The 26857-nt window shown below is 38.7% G+C and overlaps 2 long non-coding RNA genes across 5 annotated transcripts in view; one reads left to right on the forward strand and one right to left on the reverse strand.

Moving 5' to 3' along the window:
• The first annotated feature begins 21554 nt into the window (after positions 1-21554).
• LOC134484718 (uncharacterized) overlaps positions 21555-26857 on the forward strand; it is a 57867-nt gene continuing 52564 nt past the window's right edge. For 3 of the 4 annotated variants that reach the window (XR_010062414.1, XR_010062415.1, XR_010062416.1), the window contains exon 1: positions 21555-22262. This is a non-coding gene — a long non-coding RNA (uncharacterized LOC134484718). The remainder of the gene's footprint in view (positions 22263-26857) is intronic. The other variant, XR_010062413.1, reaches the window with a different exon arrangement.
• On the reverse strand, positions 23780-25368 carry LOC134484720 (uncharacterized). Its single transcript, XR_010062419.1, has 2 exons — positions 24091-25368; positions 23780-23996 (listed from the first exon to the last, which is right to left on the reverse strand). It is a non-coding gene; the product is annotated as an uncharacterized LOC134484720 (long non-coding RNA).

Consider the following 26857-nt stretch of genomic DNA (forward strand, 5'->3'; position numbering starts at 1 on the left):
TGCCAAAAGGGATCTTGTGCCATCTTCTGCTGCCGAAGAGTCACTAAAAGCTACAACTACTACTCAGGTGAGTCTCACACCTTCTCCATCTGCCCAAAGGGACATGGAATTTTCAAAAAAGACTAAGGAATTGTGGAAAGTTGCCAATCCTTACAAGGGCATGCCGGACATTCCATATTGTCCCAAGATGCTCAAGTAACTCTTCCTTCAACTGAAAAGGCATGTTCACCATCTGCCCTAGGTTTCAGGGAATTTCTTCACCCCTCTCTAGTGCTCCAGAAAGTGTTCTCCATGCTCAAAGTGATTTGTCACTGTGCAAATTAGACTTCAAAGATACAAAACCTTTTTTTTTATATTTACAAAGGTCTGAAGGGCAGTCCACATCGAAAAAAAATCATGTAGACCTTGTGCCATTAGCCCAAGTATATAAAAAAAATTTCCATGTCTTCTAAAGCATCTTAACATCAACCTGGCTCTAGCACTCATTCTGGGAAACATTTACCATCAGCCATACAATCCCCAGGACCATCAAAATCTAATAAGGGGTATCTAGAAACTTTGCCATCTGGCAAAAGGTCTTTAGGATGTTCAGCATCTTCTCCATGAGCTTGGTGAACCCATAGAACAAAAGAATTAAACCATCTTCCCAGGGTGTTTTCCCAAGATCCACATATTTCTTGTTTACTTTTATACCAAGATAGAAGGCCAGCTTCCTTCTCCCCATCTCTGATATCTTCATCCTCTTTGTTCTCCTCCCAAATGGCTGTTTACTCTGAACAGAAGGCTAATTGGTAAATCCTAGAGGTACTGAAGGAATTTCCGAGGTGCAGTTGAAGACACGACAATACTTGTGACATCACAGAAGAAGCTAGGGCTCTCCAGGATGTAAGAGATTTTTCAGGGAGAGCCTAATGATGATATCACTGAGAATTGCCATGGACTACCTGCTGAACTGCTTTACTAACATTGAGTAGATTCAAGGGTGCACTTCACAGGAGTGTCTCCTGTGACACAGTGGAAAACTTTACATACTTGATCTCTAATGCTAGGGAATTCTCTTGGCTTCCTTAATGATTACATGCTCTGAATGGTGAAAGATAGCTAGGGACTTGGCATGGGTAGAAAAGATTTAGGAACCTAGAGTGGAGGAAATTAATGTGGATAATAATTTTATTCCCAGGTCTAGTTCAATTTTCTCAGATTTATCTGTTTCCCAAACACTAGGATTTTCCCTATAGTCCTGTAATGGAATGAATATTATATTATATTTTCTTATTGTACATTCCACGATAGGGGACTTTATAATATTCCTGAATGTGTACTCAAAAATTCTTTTTTCCAATTCCATTTCTGCAATGATTTTTGGCAACAGAGGTGGCCCAATTATAGAATGAGCATAACAGTGTAAATGCTGTATACATACTTCAATGACACACTCCCAAATCCTTATTTTATCCAAAAATTACCAGATATTAATAAAGGAAAGTACCACATGGACTATTTAATTCGTTTCTCTAGTCCCACTTGATATCAGTTCCGCAATATCTACCTTCCTGTGTTTCATTGCCATACTTGAGGGTTTTGGATATTTTACCATGATTCATTATTAAAGTCAAACATAAGATATAGGAGGATGGAAAGTGAGAGGAATGACTTGAGAACCAGTGAAGCCTCAATATAAGTAGTTTCAAAAGAACAGGATGGAGTCTAATTGGTGTTGCCATTTGTGGATTCTACAGTCTTGACATAGATGCGCAGAATTCATGTTAAAATTCCTGCTAAAATTATAGCTGTAGGAGCCAACAAAAGTACATATATATACATCAGCCACCGAAACTACACAAGATTGATGGAGGTAAGAAATGCATTCTGTCAGATATAGATATTTCCTGAGAGACACAGCTAGATTATACAAATACAGAAGTGAATGCTAGTGGCATACCAGTAAACTGGAAATGGACTTCTTGTTTTTAGATTTTAAAAAAAGATTACAAGAGCTGAAGGGCTTTAACACTACAAGAACAACAATGCCAATGAACCAGAGCTTTCTGATACTAGAACAATATTCAAAGAATGTACATGGACAGAGTTATGGCTCCAACTGCATATGTGGAAGAGAATAGACTTGGTGGGCACCAATGGAAGGAGAAGTCCTTGGTCCTCCCTAGGTTTGACTCCAAGATCAAGGTAATGTCAAGGGGTAATAAGGAGGGTTATAGAAGAAGGGCAGGGTAACGAGTAAATGATCTTTTAGGCAGGAAACTGGGAAAGGAAATAACATTTTAAATGAAAATTTAGAAACATCCAGTTAAAAAAAGCAATAAAATTTGCTAAAAAATGAAAGATATAAAATAAAAGTAAACTGCCAACTAATTATACCTGTTGACTTGGAAATCTACAATGATAGTCAGAGTAATACAAGTGGTAAGACTAAGATGATGATATCTGAACTAGAGCACTTCTCTCTCCCAGATAGAAGTATCAGACAGAAACTGCACTATAGGTATCGAAAACATTGAAGAGTTTACTCTGAGCTGCGAACATAATGCTTGTCCATCCCATCTTCCTAAGTAACTTTCTCTTTTTGAGAAAAAGTATAAAGTCCATGACCTGTCAGGGATACAACTGTGCCATTCACAACACTTGACTTTGGAATAAAGGAATGAATGATATAAACTCTCTGACTTCCAGAAAGCAAAAGAAAAGGGAAGTCCAGATGCTTCTGAGAGGCTCCCGGCTCCTAATTCCCTTATGTGGAAGGCGAAGTTAAAGGCTATCTCTTCAGAGTTACCCCTCAACACCTAACAAGGACATACTAAACTTTCCCAAGCACCACATAATTTTCCTTGTTTTTTTTATACCAAGACAGAAGGCCAGCTTCCTTCTCTCCATTTCATATCCTTCATCCTCTTTTTTCTCACTTCCAAATTGTCTCTGAATTAGGCCAAATAGGAAACCTTAGAGGTATTGAAGGAAAATCTGAGAGGCAGTTGCAGTCATGACAACAGAAGGAGCTAGGGGTCACCAGATTATAAGAGAGTTTTCAGGGAGGTTCTAATGATAATGTCACTGAGCACTACCGTGATCTACATGCTGAACACTTTTCCTTACATTGACCAGATTCAAGAGTGCCTTTACCAGGTATGTCTCAGGAAACACAGTGGAAACCTGTATGTACTACATCACTCTAAAGTAGAGACTTCTCTCTGCTTCTCTAGTCGTTACATGCTCTGAATGTAGAAAGTTAGCCAGGGGCTTAGCATGGATAGAAACGATTTAGGAACATGGAGTGTAGGAAATACTTCTAGATAATATTTTTATTCCCAGGTTCATTCCTGTGACATAAAGTTCAATTTTCTGTGTTTTCTTTCTTTCCCAAATGCCAGTATTTTCTCTACAACCTCTAATTGAATGAATATTGTATTTCAATTTCTTACTGTAAATTCCTTGATAGGGGACTTTGTAAATGTTCCTCATTGTGTAATCAAAAATTCTGTTTTCCAATTAAATTTTCTGCAATGATTTTTGTCACAAAGGGGGCCCAGCTATAGAATGAGTACAACACTGTAACTACTGTGTACCTATTTCAAATGAAAAATTCCCAAATCCTTTTTTTTTTACCAAAAAAATTACCAGACATCAGGAAAGCAAAGTATAACATGGATTTTTTAATTCGGTTCTCTACTCCCATTTGATATCAGTAGTACCCTATGTATCTTCCAGTTTTCCCATGGCCAGACTTGAGTGTTTAGGATGTTTTACCATGATTCTTTCTTAAGGCCAAATGTAATCTACCAGATGATGGGCAGGGGAGAAGAATGGCTTGAGGACCAGTTAAATGTCTACTTGAATAGGTTCATAAAAACAGGAGGGAGTCTATTTACATTGTCATCTGTGAATTCTACATTCTTGACATAGTTGGGGAGAATCCTTGTTAACATTCCGCCTAACAACGTAAGTGTAGAAGCCTCCAAAATTATTTATATACATCAGCCACCAAAACTAGATAAGATTGATAAAGCTAATAAGTGCATTCTTCCAGGAACTCGATAAAGATATTTACTGAGAGACACAGATACAGCATGTCAAATACAGAAGTGAATGCTAGTAGCAAACCAGTGAACTGAAAGCAGACCTCTTGTAGGTAAATATTGAAAAAGGTTAGAAGAGCTGAAGGTGATTTCAACCCCATAAGAACAACAATGCCAATAAACCAGAGCCTTCGGATACCAGACCAATAAACAAAGAACGTACATGGACTGATCTATGGCTCCAAATTCATATGTGGCAGAGGATGGCCTTTTTGGGCAAAAATGGTGATGATGCCCTTGGTCCTCCCTAATTTGTCTCCCAGTTCAAGGGAATGTCAATGGACAGAAAGTCTGGTTATAGAAGTAAGAAAAGGGAACATGTAGGGATCTTAAGGGAATAAACTGGGAAAGGAATTAATATTTTAAATGTAAATATAGAAAACATCCAGTTCAAAAAAAGCAATAAAATGCTCTAAAAAATATGAATGACATAAAAGAAAAGAAAGATGCCAAGTAATCACATGTATTTCCTAGGAAATTGAAGTGGTAGTCTGAGTAATACTAGTGGAAAGACTGAGATGATCAAGTCTTAACTAGAAGCACTTCTCTCTGCCAAATATCAGTGTCAGACTCAAAGTGCTCTATAGATATCCAAAGCATGAGTTTACTTGGAGCTAAGCATATAATACTTGTTTTTCCCTTCTTCCTTAGGACCTTTTCTTCTTTACAAAGTATAAAGGTCATGACTTATCAGGAAAACAAATATGCCCTTCAAACACTTGGCTTTTGGAATAAAGAAATAAATGATATAAACCCACTGTCTTCCAGGAACCATAAGAACAGAAAAGTCCAGAGTGTAGGAAGTTCTTATAGACAATATTTTTATTCACAGGTCATTCCTGTATACTCTATCTAGTTTCCAGTGTTTGAATGCCCAGACATAAGGGTAGGATGATTTATCATCATTCTTTCTTAAGTCCAAAAGTAAGATACTGGACTAAGGACAGGGAGAAAAATGTCTTGAGGACCAGTTAAACATATTCTTCAATAGGTTAATAAAAACAGGAGAGAGTCTATTTGAAATTGTCATTTGTGAATTTTACACTATTGACATATTTGGCCAGAATCCATGATAATTTTCCACTTAAATATTTAGGTGTAGGAGCCACCAAAAGTATATATGTATACATCAGCCAACAAAACTAGGTAAGATTGATGAAGGTAAGAAGTGCTTTCTGCCAGGCACCAGATATAGATATTTACTGAGAGGCACAGATACAGCATGTCAAATACAGAAGTGAATGGTGGTAGTAAACCAGTGCACTGAAAACGGACATATGGTTGCTAAATCTTGAAAAAAGATTAGAAGAGCTGAGGGTGCTTTCAACACCATAAGAACAACTATGCCAATGATACAGAGCTTTACTGTACTAGACAAATATAAAAAGAAAGTACATGTACTGACCTATGGCTCCAAATGAATAAGTGGCTGAGGATGTCATTTTTGGGCAACATTGAAAAGAGAGGCACTTGTCCTTCCTAGTTTTTCTTCCAATTCAAGGGAATGTCACGAGCCAGAAAGGCTGTTTAGAGAAGAAGGAAGGGGTTGGGGATTTAGCTCAATGGTAGAGCGCTTGCCTAGGAAGCGCTAGGCCCTGGGTTCGGTCCCCAGCTCAGAAAAAAAGAACAAAAAAAAAAAAAAGAAGAAGGAAATGGAATGCGTAGGGAACATATGATCAGGAAACTGGAAATTGAAATAGTATTTTAAATGTTTATATCTACTTAAAAATCTAGTTAAAAGGAATTAATTTTGCTAAAATATAAAAAAATGAATGATATAAAAGAAAATAAATGTGCAAAGTCATAACAATTATTGGCTCAGAAATTTAAAGTCATAGTCATAGTAATACTAGTGGAAAGACTGAGATGATGAAGTCTCAACTAGAAGAATATTCTCTCCCAAGTATCAGTGTCAGACACAAACTGCACTATAGGTGTCCAAAGCACAGAGGAGATGATTAACTTGAGTTAGGGACAGAATATTTGTTTTTCCCTTCTCCTTAGGACCTTTTCTTCTCGACAAAAAGAGTAAAGGTCCTTAGCTCTCATTAAAACAACTGTGCCTTTCACAACACTTGGTTTTTGGAATAAAGAAATGAACGATATAATCCCTCAGGAACCATAAGAACAGGAAAGTCCTGTTGTTTCTGAGAGTCTCCAAGCTCATGATTCCCTTATTTATAAGGCTCAGATCAAGGCTATCTTTTCAGCGATATCACTCAAGCCCTACAAAGGACTCACTGAACTTTCCAAAGGACCACATTTTTCTTCCTTATTTTTTATACCAAGACAGAAGGCCCGCTTCCTTCTCCCCATTTCCAAACACTTCTTCCTCTTTGTTACCACACCACAATTTGCTCTGAATTAGAGAATATTAGTAAAACCTATTGGTGAAGGAATAACTGAGAGGCAGTTGCAGTCACGACAATAGTTGTGACATCACAGAAGCTAGGACGCTCAAGGTTACAAGAGAGTTTTCAGGGAGGTCCTAATGATTATGGCACTGAGAACTGCTGTGGACTACCTGCTGAACACCTTTCCTTACATTGACCAGATTCGAATTTTCACTTTCCAAGTATGTCTCCCGTTACACAGTTGAAACCTATACATAACACATCTCTCTAAAGCTAGAGACTTCTCTCTGCTTCACAAGTGGTTACATGCTCTGAATGGAGAAAATTAGACAGGGTAGAAAAGATTTAGGAACATGGAGTGTAGGAGATAATTCTAGATAATATTTTTTTTGGTTCTTTTTTTCGGAGCTGGGGATCTAACCCAGGGCCTTGCGCTTCCTAGGTAAGCGCTCTACCACTGAGCTAAATCCTCAGCCCCTCTAGATAATATTTTTATTCCCAGTTTCATTCCATTGATATAAAGTTCAATTTTTTGTGTTTTCTCTGTTTCCCAAAGGCCAGTATTTTCCCTACAGACCTTTAATTGAATGAATATTGTATTTCAATTCCTTATGGTTAATTCCTTGATAGGGGGTTTTGTAAATATTCCTCAATGTGTACTCAATAATTCTGTTTTCTAATTCCATTTTCTGCAATGATTTTTGTCACAAAGTGGGCCCAGCTATATAGTGAGTATAACAGCATAAATACTGTAAAACTACTTCAAATGATAAACTCACAAATACTTATTTTAACAAAAAAATTACCAGACATCAGGAAATCAAAAACAACATGGACTATTGTATTTGGTTATCTAATCCCATTTGATATCAGTACTACACTATCTAGCTTCCAGTTTTCCCATAGCCAGAACTGAGGGTTTAGGATGTTTTACCAAGATTCTTTCTTAAAACCAAATGTAAGATACCAGATGATGGGCAGGAAGAAGAATGGCTTGAGGACCAGTTATACGTCTACTTCAATAGGTTCATAAAAACAGGATGGAATCTATTTGCATTGTCATTTCTTAATTCTACATTCTTCACATAGTTCGGCAAAATCCATGTAAACATTCCACTTGACAAAATAGGTGTAAGAGCCACCAAAATTATATTTGTACTCATCAGCCATCCAAACTAGATAAGATTGATGAAGGTAAGAAGTTCATTCTGCAAGGAACCAGGTATAAATATTTACTGAGAGATACAGATACAGCCTGTCAAATACAAAAGTGAATGCTGGGACATACCAGTTAACTGAAAACAGACCTCTTGTTGGTAAATTTTGAAAAAGGATTCGAAGAGCTGAAGGTGCTTTCAACCCGAGAAGAATAACAATGCCAGTGACCAGCGCTTTCTCATAATAGACAGATTTACAAAGAAAGTACATGGACTAACCTATGGCTCCAAATGCATATGTTGCAGAAAATGGCCTTTTTGGGCAACATTGGAAAGAGAAGCTCTTGTATTCCCTACTTTGTCTCCCAGTTCAAGGGAATGCATTGCGGCAGAAAGGCTGGTTTGAAAAGAAGGAAATGGAACGGGTAGGAACCTTATGGGCAGGAAACTGGGAAAGGAAATAATATTTTAAAAGTAAATATAGAAACATCCAGTTATAAAACAATAAATTTTGGTAAAAAATAAAAAAAAAGAATGATATGAAAGAAAGAAAGCTGCCAAGTAAAAAGACATCTTGACACAGAAATCTGAAGTGTTATTCAGAGTAATACTAGTGGAAAGACTGAGATGATGAAGTCTCAACTACAAATACTTCTCTATCCCAGATATCAGTGTGAGAGACAAACTGTACTATAGGTATCCAAAGCGTGGAGAAGTTTATTCAGAACTAGGGATACAATACTTGTTTTTCCCTTCTTCCTTAGGACCTTTTCTTCTTGAAAAAAAGAGTAAGGGTCATGAGTTCTCAGGAAAACAACTGTGCCCTTCACAACACGTGACTTTTGGTATAAAGAAATTAATGATATAAACTCTCTTATTTCAAGGAACCATAAGAACAGAGAAGTCCAGATAAGAACAGAGACGTGCAAATGCTTCTGAGATTCTCCCAGCTCCTGATTCCCTTATGTGGAAGACTCAGATCAATGCTATCTCTTCAGCGATATCACTCAAACCCTACAAAGGACTCACTGAACTTTCCAAAGGACCACATATTTCTTCCTTGTTTTTTATACCAGGAAAGAAGATCAGCTTTTTTCTCCCTATTTCTATTCTCTTCATCGTCTTTGTTATCACTCCCAAATGTGCTCTGAAGTAGAGGCCTATTAGTAAACCCTAGAAGTACTGAAAGAATATCTCAGAGGAAGTTGCAGTCACAACAACACTTGTGACATCACAGAAGAATCTAGTGCTCTCCAGGTTAGAAGAGAGTTTTCAGGGAATGCCTAACAATGATGTCACTGAAAACTGTCATGGCCTACCTGATGAACACCATTCCTTACATTGACCAGATTCAAGTTTGCACTTTATAGGTATGTCTCCTATGACACAGTGGAAACCTTTATATACACCTTCTCTCTAAAGCTAGAGAATTCTCTGTGCTTGACTAGTGGTTACATGCTGTGGGGCGTGGCATGGGTGAAAACGATTTAGGAACATGGAGTGTAGGAGATGTTCCTAGATAATATTTTTAATCCCCGGTTCATTCCTGTGACACACAGTTAAATTTTCTAGGTTTTCTCTGTATCACAATGACCAGTATTTTCCCTACAGATGTATAATTGAACGAATATTGTATTTCAATTTCTTATTGTAAATTCCTTGTTAGGTGACTTTGTAAATTTTTCTCAGAAATTGATCTCAAAAATTCTGTTTTCAAGTACCATTTTCTGCAATGATATTGTCACATATGGGGCCCTGATATAGAGTAAGTATAATAGTGTAAATTCTGTGTACCTACTTCAAATGTAATCTCTCAAATTCTTATTTTATCAAAAAATTACCAGACAACAGGAGAACAAAGACAACATTGACTATTAAATTCTGTTTCTTGTCCCATTTGATATCAGTACTACACTCTCTAGCGTCCAGTGTTCCCATGGCCAGAATTGAGGGTTTAGGATGATTTACCATGATTCTTTCTTCAGGCCAAACGTAAGATGCTGGATGATGTGCAGGGAAAAGAATGACCTGAGGACCAGTTAAACGTCTACTTCAGGTTTGGGATTTACCTCAATGGAGAGCGCTTGCCTAGCAAGCGCAAGACCCTCGGTTCCTTCCCCAGCTCTGAATAAAAGAGAAAAAATCAAGTCTACTTCAATAGGTTCATAAAAAAAGGGGGAGTCTCTTTGAAATTGTCATTTTTGAATTCTATATTCTTGACCTAGTTGGTCAGAATCCATGTTAACTTTCCAATTAACTTCATAGGTGTAAGAGCCACCAAAAGTATATATGTATACATCAGACCAAAAAAAAAAAAAAAAAAAAAAACTAGATAAGATTGATGAAGGTAGGAAGTGCATTCTGCAAGGAACTGGATATAGATATTTACTGGAGACACAGATACAACATGTCAAATACAGAAGTGAATGCTAGTAGCAAACCAGTGAACTGAAACCAGACATGTGGTTAAATTAAAAAAAAAAAAAGGATTAGAAGAACTGAACGTGCTTTAAACCACATAAGAACAATGATGCCAATGAACCAGAGATTTTTATAACTAGACCAATAATCAGAGAAAGTACATGGACTAGCCTATGGCTACAAATGCATATGCTGCAGAGGATGGCCTTTTTGGGCAACATTGAAAAGAGAAGCCCTTGTCCCCTCTAATTTGTCTCCCTGTTCAAGGCAATGTCATGCGGCAGAAAGTTTGGTTAGAGAAGAAGGATATGGAACAGGTAGGGATCTTATGCACAGGAAACTGGGAAAGGAAATAATATTTTAAATGTATATATAGAAACATCTAATGAAAAAGCAATAAATTTTGTTTAAATATAAAAAAATGAATGATATAAAAGAAAAGAAAGCTGCAATGTCATCACAAATATTGACTCAGAAATCTGAAGTGGTAGAGTAATACTAGTGGAATGACTGAGTTATTGAAGTCCCAACTAGAAGCACTTCTCTCTCCCAAATATCAGTGTCAGACACAAAGTGCATGATAGGTATACAAAGCATGTATGTGTTTACCTTTAGTTAGTGACACAATACTTGTTTTTCCCTTCTTCCTTAGGACCTTTTCTTCTTGCGAAAAAGTGTAAAGGTCATGAGTTCTCAGGAAAACAACTGTGCCCTTCACAACACTTGGCTTTTGGAATAAAGAAATAAATGATATAAACCCTTTGACTTCCAGGAACCATAAGAACAGGGAAGTCTACAAGCTTCTAAGAGCCTCACAGTTCCTTATTCCCTTATATAGAAGCTCAGATCAAGGCTATCTCTTCAGCCATCCCACTCAACCCCTACCAAGGGCTCTCTGAGTTTTCCAAAGGACCACATATTTCTTCCTTGTTTTTTTATACCAAGATAGAAGGCCAGCATCCTTCTACCCATTTCCAATCTCTTCATCCTCTTTATTATCACTCCCCAATTTCTCTGAATTAAATGTCAAGCAGTAACCACTTTCAAAGTATGTCTCCTGTGACACAGTGGAAACCTTTATGTACTCCATCTGTCTAATTCTAGAGATTTCTCTCTGCTTCACTAGTGGTTTCATGTTCTGAATGGAGAAACTTGTTCAGGGGCTTGGCATGGGTAATAAAGATGTAGGAACATGGAGTGTTGGAGATTCTTCTAGAGAATATTATTATTCTGTATGTCACAGATTTTTTCCTGTGACATACAGTTCAATTTTCTAGGTTTTCTCTGTTTTCCAAAGTCTAGTATTTTCCCTACAGACCTTTTATTGAATGAATATTGTATTTGAATTTCTTATTGTAAATTCCTTGAAAAGCAACTGTAGGCAGCTGCGACGTGCCAGGACTCTAAGTTGGTGCTAGTTTCTGCCTTCCACCCTCCCAATGGTGAGCTCTCCTTTTAGTAAACTATTCCTTATTTGGCTATGCCGCCTGGCCTGCCAGATTCTGCATTTTGAAAGCCTATCTGCATGACCCATTTGGCTTGCTAGGATTGGCCAGCACTATCTATTTAAGTTTGGTTTGGGGGTTCCCTGTGGTCAGAAATTGTATCAACGTTCCTGAGTAAAACTCGTCGAAGATGATCTTCACTATTCTTGTCTTCCATGCTGGTCGAGGGTGGACATGGCAAGTGGTGACCCGTAAAGGGACCTCCTGATATCAGAATTTCTTGCAGTCGGGGCATCGCTGGAAATTTCCCAAGGTAAGGTGGGACCATAAGGACCGTGGGAAATAAGTGGTTATAAATTCTCAGGGTAGTTAAAAAGTAAGTTCTCGGTAGAAACAAACTGAAATTAGGAAGACACTTGGTAAATTTAGTCACAGCAGCCTAGAAAGTTTTGATCCTGAGGACCTCACAGTCTCATCCAATTTTTCTGGCTCTTCAAGAGCTGTTTGAGCATAAGAAACTAAAAATAAAAAGGAGCACCATAGAGAGATTTTTGTGTGAATGCCATGTCTTTGCTCCCTGGTTCTTAGTCTCTGGTAATCTTACTGTGGCAAGTTGGGAAAAAATAGGGAAAGACCTTGATTTTGCATTGGAACAGGGGACTCTAAGACCTGGGGTCCATCCAGTGTGGCATTTACTGCATAGTTGTCCTGAGGATCAAAAATGTTGTCAGGCAACTATAGAGAAGGGGAAAGCTGCCCATGAAATGCTTCAAGAGGAAAGTTCAGAAAACCAGGGAGGTACAAAGGAGACAGACTCAGAAAAGACAGATATAGAGGAAGAAACAGACGAAACAGATTAAGAAGAAGAAAAGGAAAAAGTCTAAAATGGTGGAGGAACTCCCTAGGAGGGTACCCTCAGCTCCTCCTCCCTGCAAAGTTGTAGAGGGAGAAAATAAAGTTTCAGGTGCAGGGGGTCCTCCTGTGGTTAACAACGGCACTGTACATGTGCAGGGTTTTCACCCGGCATCAATTGGCTAGTAATATGCTAATGAGGGAGCAGCACAATGCTAATGAGGTAATTCATGCTCCACCAATCCCTGAAGGACAATTAGCATAGCCTCTGCTGCTGTCTTTATAAGGTGAGCACTCTTGCTGCTTGAGGTCCCACTGTCCCTGTTCAAGAGAGCTGTACAATAAAGGCTTGTTCGCAGAGGAATCCTGTTGCCACGGCTTCTTCTTGCGAGACATTGGGCACGCAACAAACAGGTAGTCCATTCTGCCCAGAAGTGTGGGAGCCAGTCCGCACAGAAGTGAATCTGGCCTATCCTGTTTATGTGGATGCTAATCAACAAAGGTATCATGAGCCTTTATACTTTAAGGTGATCAAGTCCCTGAAGGAATCAGTAACACTTATGGCATTATGGCCTCATTTACCATAGCTTAGGTTGAAGTCTGACACAGATTTTGCATGACTCCTAGTGATTGGATTAAACTTACTAGGGCCTGTCTTAGACTGCGACAGTATTTGTATTGGAGAACTTGTCTTATTGAGTTTCCCAATGAACACGCTGACTCTAACTTGGCAGCAGGGCGAGGGGCAGCCAGTCTGTCTGGGATAGAGATATGCTGCTCTGTCAGGGACACTTTGCCAATACTCAGACAGGGTATCCAGGACAGGTTTACCAGCAGATTAAGAAGTTGCAACAAAGGCATGGAAATCCTTACCTAATAAGGGAGAAGTGAGTGGAAACCTAATCAAGATCCTTCAACGACCTATGGAGCCATAATCTGACTTTGTAGCCTGATTAGTGGAAGCAGCGGGGAGAGTCTTTGGCGACCCCGATATGGCTATGGCGTTGATTAAACAGTTGGCCTATGAACAGTGCACAAAGGAATGTCGAGCTGCTATCATTCCTTACAAGAATAAGGGACTTGAAGCTTGGATGAAGGTATGTAGAGAAATAGGGGGACCTTTGTCTAATGCTGGACTTGTGGATGCTGTTATGCAGAAGACGCAGAGAAAAGGAGGAAGTTCAGGAGTGTGTGTTAAGTGTGATCAACAGGTGCACCTAAAAATGCAATGTTGAGAAAGGAGAAGTCTATTCAGTACTGGAATTGGCCAACGCCCAAGGCAACAAGGTCTGTGCCACAAGTCCAAAAAGGGGAACCATTGGGCTCATGAGTGCCACTCAGTAAAAGACATCAATGGGCAGCCTCTTAGCTCGGGTTTTGGTATAGCAGGTCCAAAAAATGGACAGCCGGTTCCAGGACACCAGGACCTACAAATATGTGGGCCAGTGGAGAATCAGGACGTATAACAGAGTCACGAGATATGGCCGTCCCTTCGCCATCCAAGAGGACAAGGTGAGCCACTAAGTGCTCCACAGGACTGGACCTCTGCTCCACCAGCAGACCTGTACTAACACCTTGAATGGGGGTCTAGTTGATAGAATCTGATTTTAAAGGACCCCTTGAACCTGGGCCAGTAGGGTTACTTATAGGGAGATCATCTACATATTTAAAAGGACTACATGTCCATCCAGGAGTTATTTACCCAGATTATACTGGGGTAGTCAAGATCATGGTAGAATCACTGAAAGGTATTGCTACCATTTCCCCTGGGGACAGAATACCCCAAATATTACTTTTGCCTAGACTTCATGAAAGATTTGTAGCCCACTCTAGAGGGAGAGGAGAGAATGGTTTCCATTCCACAGTCCCCGACCTTACATTTTTAGCCTTGGGTTTAAACCAAAGCCCAGTAATGGAGCTAAGGGTAGATGGTAAAAGGATCCTAGGAGTGTTGGATAAAGGGGCCGATAGAAGTATAATAGCTAAGAAAGATTGGCCCTCTGGAAGACCAGTACAGGCCTCATCTCAAACATTCCAGGTCTCCATTAGACAAAAGCTCCTGATATGAGGGCAAGACAACTGAGTTGGAGAGATCAGGAAGGGCATTCAGGAGTTATGCAACCCTATGGGTTGGATTTGCCCATTTCCCTTTGGGGGAGATATTTGCTGAAAGATATGGGTTTCAAATTGACCACTGAGTATTCTGAAACTTCACTAAAGATTATGAAACATATTGGCTATTTTTCTGGTATTGGAATAGGGAAACACCTGCAGGGTACGACTAACCCTATAACTGCCCAACAGAGGGAAAGGAATCAGGTCCTGGGTTTTTCCATGGGGCCACTGAAGAAGGGTTCCTATTACCTGGAAAACAGAGGAGCCGGTTTGGGTTCCTCAGTGGCTGCTTTCTTCTGAGAAGTTTGCTACAACTAAAGCTGGGTGCCAAGCTTATAAAACCATCAGTATTACCTTGGAATACCCCAATTTTTGTGTTTAAAAAGAAGTCAGGGAAATGGAGACTGTTGCATGATTTACGAGTTATTAATGAACAGATGCAAATCATGGGCCCCAGTGCAACTCGGGCTTCCTCTTTTATCCTCTCTGCCAGACTGTTGGCCTGTTGTAGTGATTGATATAAAAGATTGCTTTTTCTCCATACCTCTTTGTCCAAGAGATAGTGAAAGATTTGCTTTTACTGTTCCATCATGCAATCATGAAGAACTTGATCAACGACTACAATGGGTAGTTTTACCACAGGGTATGGCCAATAGCCCTTCTGTGTGTCAACTTTTTGTGGGCAATGCCATTGCCCCAATAAGACAGAAGTTTCCTGCACCCAATTTTACAGATGATATACTTTTAACTGCAAAGTATGAAGAGATTTTAGATTTAGTATATGGAAATTTAGTTAAATTGCTAGAAGGTAGGGGATTTGATTACTGCCCCAGAAAAGGCACAAAAGGGCAATTTTGTGAATTATTTAAGAACAAAACTAAGTTCTTATACCTTTATCCCCCAGAAGGTTGAATTGAGGTAAGATAATCTTAAGACTCTTAATGATTTTGAAAAATTACTAGGAGATATTAATTGGGTCAGATGTCATTTAAAATTACCAAATTATGAATTAAAACCATTGTATAATACTTTAGTTGTGGATTCGGCCTTGTAATCTCCAAGACAATTGACTGATGAAGCAAAGGAAGCTTTAGAGAAGGTTGAAAAAGGATTACAAGGCACAATTTTACATCGATGGAAGGAGGGTGCTATGCATTCTAGCCACCCACAGGCAGCCCACAGTATTGTTGTGGCAAGATGGTCCTCTGCTTTGGGTTTATCCCAAGGTTTCTCCAGCTAGATCAGTAGAGTATTACCATACAGCAGTTGCATGATTAGCCCTGAATGCGATCCAACAGTGCGTACAATAATTTGTTGTTTCCCCAACCTCAATCATCGTGCCCTATACAGGTCAGCAGATGAAGATCTTGTGTGGCACTGTGGATGATTGGGCTATATCATGCTGTGGATTCCATGGAGAGATAGATAATCATTATCCAAAACACTCTTTGCTATCCTTCTTTAAAGAACATCCCGTGATCTTTCAGTGTTCCTATATAGGGGGCGCCAAACATTTTTACAGATGGATCCAAAAATGGCTGTGGAGCTTATGTGATTAACCATCAAGAGACAATTTTGTGCCAATATCAACCCGGCTCTCCACAAATAATTGAATTCAAGATTGTGCAGGAAGTGTAAAAAATTGTTCCTTTGCTTTAATTTGCTCTCTGATTCGTCATATATGTTAATGCAGTTAAGATATTAGAAGTGGCTGGCCCTATTAAAATTAGCAGCACGGTATGCCAGCTGCTGAGAGAACTTCAGGAATTGATCTGAGAAAGAGGTCACAAGTTTTTTGTCCAAAATATTAGAGCACATAAAGGTTTGCCTGCTCCTCTCAGTGAGTGAAATGATCTTGTGGATAGATGTACCCGAATGGAGTTCATATTCCTAAGCTCATCATTGGATGAAGCCCAACACTTTCATAAACAATTTAATGTGGTTACTAAGACCTTAGAGCAGAAGTTTCACTTGTCTTGAGCAGATGCTTGACAGATAGTTTTAGGATGTCAACAGTGTATCACTTTTCACCATCCCCATAGTGTAGGGGTTAATCCTAGAGGACGTTTGCCCCTAAAGGTTTGGCAAATGGATGTAACTCACATATCTGGATTTGGGAGCCTAAAATACATTCATGTTTCTGTGGATACTTGTTGAGGTGTCATTCATGCTACCACTACGAGTGGAGAAAATGCACCCAATGTTGTTGGACACTGCCTCTAAGCCTGGGCTGCTTGGGGAAACCCTCAACACTTAAAAACTGATCGTGGCCCAGCATAAACTGCCAAATCTTTCAAATCCTTTTATAAACAGATGAATGTGCCATGACCTGCCTTATAATCCCCAACATCAATGTGTTGTTGAGCAAGCACATCGTACCTTGAAGGAATGCATAATTAAACAAAAAAGGGGAATAGGCCATGGTAGAAGCCCCAAGGAACAGATATCCTTAGCCCCTTTTATTCTTAATTTTTTTTTTAATTTTGAATGATGATGGCCTTTCTGCTGCTGACCGACATCAGTGTCGGGCGGGCACATTGAAAGTTATGTGAAAGGGAAAGATGTGATCACTGGCTTATAGCATGGACCAGATCCCATGTTGGCATGTGCAAGAGGGTCTGTTTGTGTGTTTCCTCCGGATCTGCAAGATCCTTTGTAGGTCCCTGAAAGATTGACCAGGAGGTGCTACAAGAATGATGATCCTGCTGTTGCTGACACTCCTCGGTGTGACCCAAATGCTGGTTCAAACAGAGCCCTGGTGGGGGATACTACCGGTGTTCCCAAGACTCATGCCGATACGTCATGACTTTTAAGCCCACTCCTCTAATTTGGTTAAACAGTTGTCACGTTATCTTCAAGGCAATTGGGCAGGAGAATTCGACTCCTAAATGGATCAGCTACATGTAGCCATCCTGAAGATGAACTCCACACGTGCAGATGCTAGACTGGCTACAAGATTGTCATCTTGGATTGCTAATGCTAAGAATCATCTGAGGGTATGGGTGGGTATGGAAACCCTAGCTGGACTCTTGCTGCTGGTCTCCCTAGTGTGCCTGTGGTTTCTATTTTAGAATGAGGTTTGTTCAGAGGTGGCACACAGTTTGCAGCCATTGAAGCAGGACAGTCCCCTCAAGCCTGTCTAAGGGTCATTCAGAAGACCTTGTTGTACCTCACGCCCGAGTATGTGTGAGTGACTGTGCACAGTGATGGGCAACCTACCTTCTATCTATGGCATGGAAACTTGTGGAAGACGAGTTGTCCTAAGACTGGTTTAATGAAGAGATGATCCTAAGACACGTGGTTGGGGAGGGGTCACCATGCTCAGTGGTTCCTTTGCCTGCTTGGTTAATTAAATAAAAGGGGGAACTATAGGCAGCGGTGTTTGGTCCGCCTCAAACATGGCACTGGTTTCCACCTTCCACCCTCCCAATGGTGCGCTCTCCTTGTAGTAAGCAGGTTCTTATTTGTCTATGCCTGCCTGGTCTGCTAGCTTCTGCATAGTGATAGCCTACCGGCATGGCCCACGTTGCTTGCTGGGATTGGCCAGCACTAGCTATTTAAGTGTGCTCCGGGGGTTCCCTAGTGTCTGAAAATTGTATCAAGGTTCCTGAGTAAAACTGCTTGAAGAAGATCTTCATTGGTCATGTCTTCCTTGTTAGTCGAGGTTGGGCATGATAAGGGACTTTGTAAATATTCCTCCATGTGTACTCAAAAATATTGTTTTCAAATTCCATTCTCTGCAATGATTTTGGTCACAAAGGGGACCCAGGTAATGAGTGAGTATAACATTGTAAATATGGTGTACCTATTTCAAATGATGAATTCCCAAATACTTATTTTATAAAAAAAATTACCAGACATCAGGAAAGCAAAGGACAACATGGACTAATGAATTTGGTTTCTTGTCCCATTTGATATCAGTACTACATTATTGAGCTTCCAGAATTCCTATGGCCAGACTTGAGGTTTTAGGATGTTTTAACATGATTCTATCTTAAGGCAAAACATAAGATACCAGATGATGGGCAGGGAGAAGAATGGCTTGGGGAACAGTTAAACATTTACTTAAATAGGTTTATAAAAACAGGAAGGAGTATTTTTGAAATGGTCATTTGTGAATTCTATGTTCTTGACATAGGTGGGCAGAATCCATGTTAACATTCCACTTAAACACTTAGGTGTTGGAGCCATCAAATGTATATATATATATATATATATATATATATATATATATATATATATATATATATATATACACATCAGTCAAAAAAACTAGATATGATTGACGAAAGTAAGAAGTGCATTCTTCCAGGAACCAGATATAAATATTTCTTGAGAGACACAGATATAGCATGTCAAATACATAAGTTAATGCTAGTAGTAAGCCAGTGAACTGAATATGGACCTCTTTTTGGTAAATTTTGAATAAAGATAGAGGAGCTGAGGGTGTTTTCAAACCCATACTAACAACAATACCAATGACCAGAGCTTTCTCGTACTAGCCCAACATACAAAAAAAGTACATGGACTGACCTATGGCTCCAAATGCATATGTGGCTGAGATGGCCTTTTTGGGCAACATTGGAAAGAGAGGCCTTGTCCTCCACAGTTTGTCTCCCAGTTCAAGGGAATTTCATGCGGCAGAAAGGCTGGTTAGAGAAGAAGGTAATGGAATGGGTAGGGATCTTATGGAAAGGAAATGGAGAAAGGAAATATTTTAAATGTATATGTAGAAACATCTACTTAAAGAAGAAAAAATTGCTAAAATATAAAAAAAATGAATGATATAAAAGAAAAGAAAGCTGCCAAGCAATCTCACATATTGACTCAGAAATCTGAAGTGGTAGTCAGGTTAATACTAGTATAAAGACTGAGATGATGAAGTCTCAACTAGAAGCAGTTCTTTCTCCCAGATATCAGTGTCAGATACAAAGTGCCCTATAGGTTTCCAAAGCATTGAGGAGTTTAACTTGAGTTAGGGACACAATACTTGTTTTTCCCTTCTTCCTTAGGACCTTTTCTTCTTGACAAAAACAGTACAGTCATGAGCTCTCAGGAAATCAACTGTGTCCTTCATAACACTTGGTTTTGGAATAAAGAAATAAATGATATAAACCCTCTGACATCCAGCAACCATAAGAACAGGGGAGTCCAGAAGCTTCTGACAGTCTCCCAACTCCTATTTCCCTTATGTGGAAGGCTCACATCAAGGCTATCTCTTCAGAGACCCCACTCAATTCCTACCAAGGACTCACTGAGCTTTCCAAAGGACCACATATTTCTTCCTTGTTTTTTATACCAAGACAGAAGGCCAGCTTCCTTCCCCCATCCTATCTCATCATCCACTTTGTTATCACTCTCCAATTTTCTCTGAATTAGAGGCCAATTAGTAAACCCTAGAGGTATTGAAGGATATCTGAGAGACAGTTGCAATCATGACAACAGTTATGACATCACAGAATAAGCCAGGGCTCTCCAGGTTACAAGAGAGTTTTCAGGGAGGACCTAATGATCATGTCACTGAGAAATGCCATGTCCTACATCTTGAACATCTTTCTTTACATTGACAAGATTCGAGGGTGCCCTTTCCTGGTGTGTCTCTTCGACACGGAGGAAACCTTTATGTACTCCATCTATCTAAAGGAGAGACTTCTCTCTGCTTCACTAGTGGTTACATGTTCTGAATGAAGAAAGTTATTAAGGGGCATGGCATGGGTAAAAAAGATTTAGGAAAATGGAGTGTAGGAGATTCTTCTAGATAATATTTTTATTCTATATATCATAGGTTCATTCTTGTGACATACAGTTCAATATTTGAGGGTTTCTCCGTTTCTCAAAGGTCAGCATTTACCTACAGACCTTGAATAGAATGAATATTGTATTTCAATTTCTTACTGTATATTGCTTGATAAGGGACTTTGTAAATATTCTTCAATGTGTACTCAAAAATTTTGTTGGCCAATTCCATTTTCTTCAATGAATTTGGTCACAAGTGACTCCAGCTATAGAGTGATTATAAAAGTGTAAATACTGTGAACCTACTACAAATGATAAACTCCCAAATCCTTATTTTATCAAAAAATTTCCAGACATCAGGAAAGCAAAGGACATTTTTCAATGTTCAATTCAGTTCTCTACTCCCATTTGATATCAGTACTAGACTACATAGCTTCCAGTTTTCCCATGGGCAGACTTGAGGGTTTAGGATGTTTCACCATGATTCTTTCTTCAGGCCAATCCTAAGATATTGGATGATGTGAAGGGAGAAACATGGCTTGAGGAACAGTAAATTATCTACTTCAATAGGTAAACACAAGAGGACTATTTGAAACTGTCATTTGTGAATTTTAGATTCTTGACATAGTTGGGCAGAACCCATGTTAACTTTCCCCTTAACCACATAGGTGGAGGAGCCACCAAAATCATATATATATATATATATATATATATATATATATATATATATATATATATATATATATAATCAGCCAACCTAACTAGATAAGATAGGTGAAGGTAAGAATTGCATTCTTCCAGGAATCGGAAAAAGATTTTTCCTGAGAGACAATGATACAGCATGTCAAAAACAGAAGTGAATGCTAGTAAAAAACCAGTGAACTAAAAACGGACCTGTTCTTGGTAAACTTAAAAAAAGGATTAGAAGAGCTTAAGGTACTTTCAACACCATAAGAACTACAATGCCAATGAACCAGGGCTTTCTCTTACTGTACGAATACACAAAGAAAGTACATGGACTGAGGAATGGCTCCAAATTCATATGTGGCAATGGATGTAATTTTTGATCAACATTGGAAAGAGAAGCCCTTGTCCTCCCTTGTACATCTTTCAGTTCAAGGGAATGTCATGCGGGAGAAAGGTTAGTTAGAGAAAAAGGAAATGGGAATGTGTAGGGATCTTATGCTCAGGAAACTCAGAAAGGAAATAATATTTGAAATTTAAATATAGAAACATCCAGTTAAAAAAAACAATAAAATATGCTAAAAATAAAAAAGAAAGATATAAAAGAAAGTAAAAGCTGTCAAGTAATCACACATATTGACTCGTAAATGTGAAGTGGCAGAGTAATACTTGTGGAAAGACTGAGATGATGAAGTCTCAACTAGAAGCACTTCTGTCACGTTAATATTAGTGGCAGACAAAAAAATCACTATTGGTGTCCAAAGCATGTTGTTTACTTCGAGATAGCAACACAATATTTGTACTTCCCTTCTTCGTTAGTACCTTTCTTCTTGACAAAAACAGTAAAGGTCATGAGCTCTGGAAAACAATTGTGCTCTTCACAATACTTGGGTTTTGTAATAAAGAAATGAATGATATAAACTATTTGAATTTTAGGAACCATAAGAACAGGGAAGTTCCGATGCTTCTAAGAGACTTGCAGCTCATGATTCCCATATGTGGAAGGTTCAAAAAAGGCTATCTCTTTAGCGATCCCACACAAATCCTACCTTGGACTCACTAAGCTTTCCAAGGACCACATATGCCTTTCTTTTTTTTAAAAAAAAACAAGACAGAAAGCCAGCTTATTCCCCTTCTCATATCTCTTCATCTTCTTTTTTCTCACGCCCAAATAACTGTTTACTCTGAATTAGAGGCCAATTAGTAAACCCTAGAGGTAATGAAGGAACATCTGAAGATCAGTTGCAGTCACAGCAATCCTTGTGACATCACAGAAGAAGCTTTGGCTCTCAAGGATACCAGAGATTTTTCATGAATGAACTAATGATGATGTCTCTAAGACCTGCCATGGCCTATCTGCTAAAGAGCTTTCCTTACATTGACTAGATTTGAGGGTGCCCTTTCCAGGTATGTCTTCTGTGACACAGTGGAAATGTTTACATACTCCATCTCTCTAAAGCTAGTGACTTCTCTTTGCTTCATTAGTGGTTACATGCTCTGAATGGACAAAGTTATTCAGGGTCTTGGCATGGGTCGATGAGATTTAGGAACAGGAGTGTAGAAGATTCTTCTAGATAATATTTTCATTCTCAGGTTCATTCCTGTGACACAGTTCAATTTTTTTCGTTTTCTATTTCCCAAAGGCCAGTTATTCCCTACAGACCTTTAATTGAATGCATGTGTATTTCAATTTTTATTGTATATTCCTTGATAGGTGACTTTATACATATTCCTGAATGTGTACTGAAAATTCTTTTTTCCACTTCTATTTTCTTCAATGATTTTCGCAACAAAGGCACCCAGCTCTAGAGTGATTATAACCCTGTAAATTGGGTGTACCTACTTCAAGTGGTAAACACCAAATTACTATTAAATCCTAACATTTCCACATATAAGTAAAGCATAAGACCACATGTAGTATAGAATTTGGTTCTCAGGTCCGTTTTGATCTCGGTTCTTCTGTTCCAGTGTCTCAGGGCTAGATTTGAGGTTTTTGGATGTTTTACCATGATTCTTTCTTGAGGCCAAACATAAGATAGAGAAGGATAGGAAGTGATAAGAATGGCTTCAGGACCAGGGAGACCTCATCTTCAATAGTTTCATAAGAACAAGAGGGAATCTATTTGCCAATGCAATTTGTGGATTCTACATTCTTGACCTAGTTGCACTGAATCCATGTTAAAATTCCCCCTAACTTCATAACTGTTGGAGCCACCAAAAGTATATTCATATATATCATTATATATATATATATATATATATATATGTATATATATATATCATTATATATATATCATACGTATATCACACACACACACACACACACACACACATATATATATATATATATATATATATATATATGTGATCAGCCACCAAAACTAGATAAGATTTATGAAGCTAAGAAGTGCATTCTACCAGGAACTGGATATAGATATTTCCTGAGAGACACAGTTAGAGCATGTCTAATACAGAAGTGAATGTTAGTGGAAAACCAGTGAACTGAAAACGGACATCTTGTTGGTAGATTTTGAGACAGTATTACAATTGTTGAAGGTGCTGTTAACTACAAAAGAACAACATTCTCAATGACCCAGAGCTTTCTGGTACTAGACCAATATTCAAAGAATGAACATAGACAGAAATATGGCTCCAAATGCATATGTGGCAGAGGATTGCTTTTTTGGCACCAATGGAAGGAGAAGCCCTTGGTCCTACCTTGGTTTGTCTCCCAGTTTAAGGGAATGTCAAAGGGCAGAATTATGGTTAGAGAAGAAGGGATTGTGAACAGGTTGTGATTTAATGGGCAGGAAACTGAGAAAGGAAATAATATTTTAAACGTAAATATAGACTCATTCAGTTTAAAATCACTTAAATTGATAAAAAATTTAAAAAAGAAAGAAATAAAAGTAAAGAAAACTTCCAACTAATCACAGTTATTTACTCAGAAATCTAAATTGGTATTCAGAGTAATACTTGTAGTAAGACAAAGATGATGAAGTCTCAACTAGAAGCACTTCTTTCTCCGAGATATCCGTGTCAGACACAAAATGCACTATAGGTATCCAAAGCTTGGAGGAGTTTACTCTGACCTGAGGACCCAATACTTGTCTTTACCTCCTTCCTTAGGACCTTTTTCTTCTGGGCAAAAAGAAAAAAAGGCCATAGATCTCAGAAAAACAACTGTGCCCTCTCAAAATTTTGCTTTGTAATTAGGAAATGAATGATATAAAACCTTTGACATCCAGGAACCATAAGAACAGGGAAGTCCAGATGCTTCTGTGAAGCTTCCAGCTCTTGATTCCCATATGTGTAAGTCTCAGATCAAGTCTATCTCTTCAGCGATACCACTCCAACCCTTCCAAGGGCTCCCTGAACTTGTCAAAGTACCACTTATTTTTCCTTTTATTTCATACAAAGACAGAAGGTCAGCTTCTTTCTCCCCATCTCTGATCTCTTTATCCTTTTTGTTCTCACTCCCAAATGGCTGTTTACTCTGAATTAGTGGCCAATTAGCAAACCGGAGAGTTACTGAGGGAATATGTGAGAGGCAGTTCCTGTCAGGACAGTAATTGTTACATCACAGAAGAAGCTAGGGCTCTCCTAGTTACAATAAATTTGTCATGGAGGTCCTATTTATGATGTCACTGAGAACTGCCATCTCCTACATGCTAAACAGCTTTCCTTACATTTACCAGATTCGAAGGTGTCCTTTCCAGGTATGTCTCCTGTGACACACTGGAAACCTTTATGTACTCAATCTCTCTTAAGGTAGAGACTTATCTCTGCTCCACTAATGGTCACATGCTCTGAATGGGGAAAGTTAGCCAGAGGCATGGCTTGGGTCTCTAAGATCTAGGAATATGGAGTGCAGGAGATTCTACTGGATAATAATTTTATTCCCAGTTCCATTCCTCTGGCCTATAGTTCAATTTCCTCAGATATCTCTCTTTTCTAAAGGCCAATATTTTCCCTACAGACCTTTAATTGAGTGAATATTTTATTACATTTTGTTATTGTACATTCCTTGATAGTGGACTTTATATATATTGCTGAATGTGTACTCCAATGTTCTATTATCCTATTCCATTTTTTGCTCTGATTTTAGAAAAAAGGGGGCCCAGTTCTAAAGTGAATATAATAGTGTAAATATTCTGTATCTACTTAAATGATAAACTCCTAAATCCTTATTTTATCCAAAAATTACCTGACATTAGTAAAGGAAAGGACAACATAGACTATATAATGTGGTTCTGCAGTGGCATTAGATAGCAGTTCTCTAATATCTACCTTCCAGTGTTTCCATGGCCAGATTTGAGGGTTTTGGATGTTTTACCATGTTTCTTTATTCAGTCCAAACATAAAGTTCATGACATGGGCTGGGAGAGGAGTGGCTTGAAGTCCAGTGAATCTTCTACTTCAGTAGGTTCATAAGAATAGGAAGGAGTCTATATGGCTTTGTCATTTGTGGATTCTAAAATCTTAACCTAGTAGTGCAGAATCCATGTTAAAAATCCACCAAACACCATAGCTGTATAAGGGACCAAATATATCCTCGTCATTCTGATTGGTGTGCTGTGGAAACTCAGGATTTTTTTTCTTTATTTCCGTTTACCTGATTGCAAAGGATGTTGATATTCCTCATTTGAGAATTCATTGTTTAGCTCTACAGACACAGAAACACACACACACCACACGCACGCACACACACACACACACACACACACACACACACACATTCAGCAACCAGATGTAGATAAGAGTGTTGAAGCTAAGGAGTCTATGCTGCCAGTGAACTGAAAATTGACATCTTGTTGGTAGGGTTTGAAAAAGGATTAAAAGAGCTAAAGGTGCTTTCAACACCATAAGAACAACAATGCAAATGCAACAGAGATTTCTGGTAATAAACCAATATTCAAAGACTGTACATGGAAAGAACTATGGCTCCAACTGCATATGTTGCAAAGGATGGCCTTGGGGTCACCAATGGAAGGAGAAGTCATTGGGTTTGACTCCAAGTTCAAGGCAATGTCAGGGGGCAGTAAGGTGGGTTATAGAAGAAGGGGAGCAGAATTGTATAGGCTAATTATGGAAAAGAAACTGGGAAAGGAAATAACATTTGAAATTCAAATGTAGAAATATCCAGTTAAAAAAGCAATAAAATTTTATAAAAAATAAAAACAATGAAAGAAAGAAAAGAAATCTGCCAGCTAATCAAACCTATTGACTCAGAAATCTAAAGAGTCACTGTCAGAGAATGATATTCAGAGTAATACTAGTGGAAAGACTGAGATGATGAAGTCTCAACTAGAAGCTCTTCTCCTCCAGATATCAGTGTTATAAACAAATTACACAATAGGAATCCAAAGCATGGAGGTGTTTACACTGCTGAGGAGACCATACTTTTCTTTCCTTTGTTTCTTTGGACCTTTTTCTTCAGAGCAAAAAGAGTAAAAGCCACGAGCTCTGAGAAGAACAAATGTGCCCTTCCCAACAACTGGCTTTTACATTGAAGAAATTGATTACATAAACGCTCTGACTTCCAGGAACCATATCAAGCAGGGAAATCCAGATGATTCTAAGAAGATCGCAGCTCCTAATTCCCATGTGTGGAAGGCTCAGATAAAGGCTACTACTTCTGCAATCCCACTCAATACGTACCCAAGACTCACTGAACTTTCCCATGGACCAGATTTGAGGGTGCCCTTTCCAAGAGTGTCTCCTGTGACATACTGGAAACCTTTACATATTATATATCTTTAAAGCTAGAGACTTCTCTTTGCTTCATTAGTACTTACATGTTCGGAATAGAGAATGTTGGTCAGGGACTTGGCATGGGTAAAAAAGATCTAGGAACATGGTGTGGAGGAGAATATTCTGGATAATAATTTCACTTCCACGTCCATTCCTGTGACATACAGTTCAAGTTCCTAGGTTTTCTCTGTTTCCTAAAGTCCAATATTTTCCCTCCAGACGTTAAATTGAATGAATATTGTATTACA

Source organism: Rattus norvegicus (genome assembly GCF_036323735.1).
Source record: "Rattus norvegicus strain BN/NHsdMcwi chromosome Y unlocalized genomic scaffold, GRCr8 chrY_unlocalized_36, whole genome shotgun sequence".
In the NCBI taxonomy this organism is placed as follows: domain Eukaryota; kingdom Metazoa; phylum Chordata; class Mammalia; order Rodentia; family Muridae; genus Rattus; species Rattus norvegicus.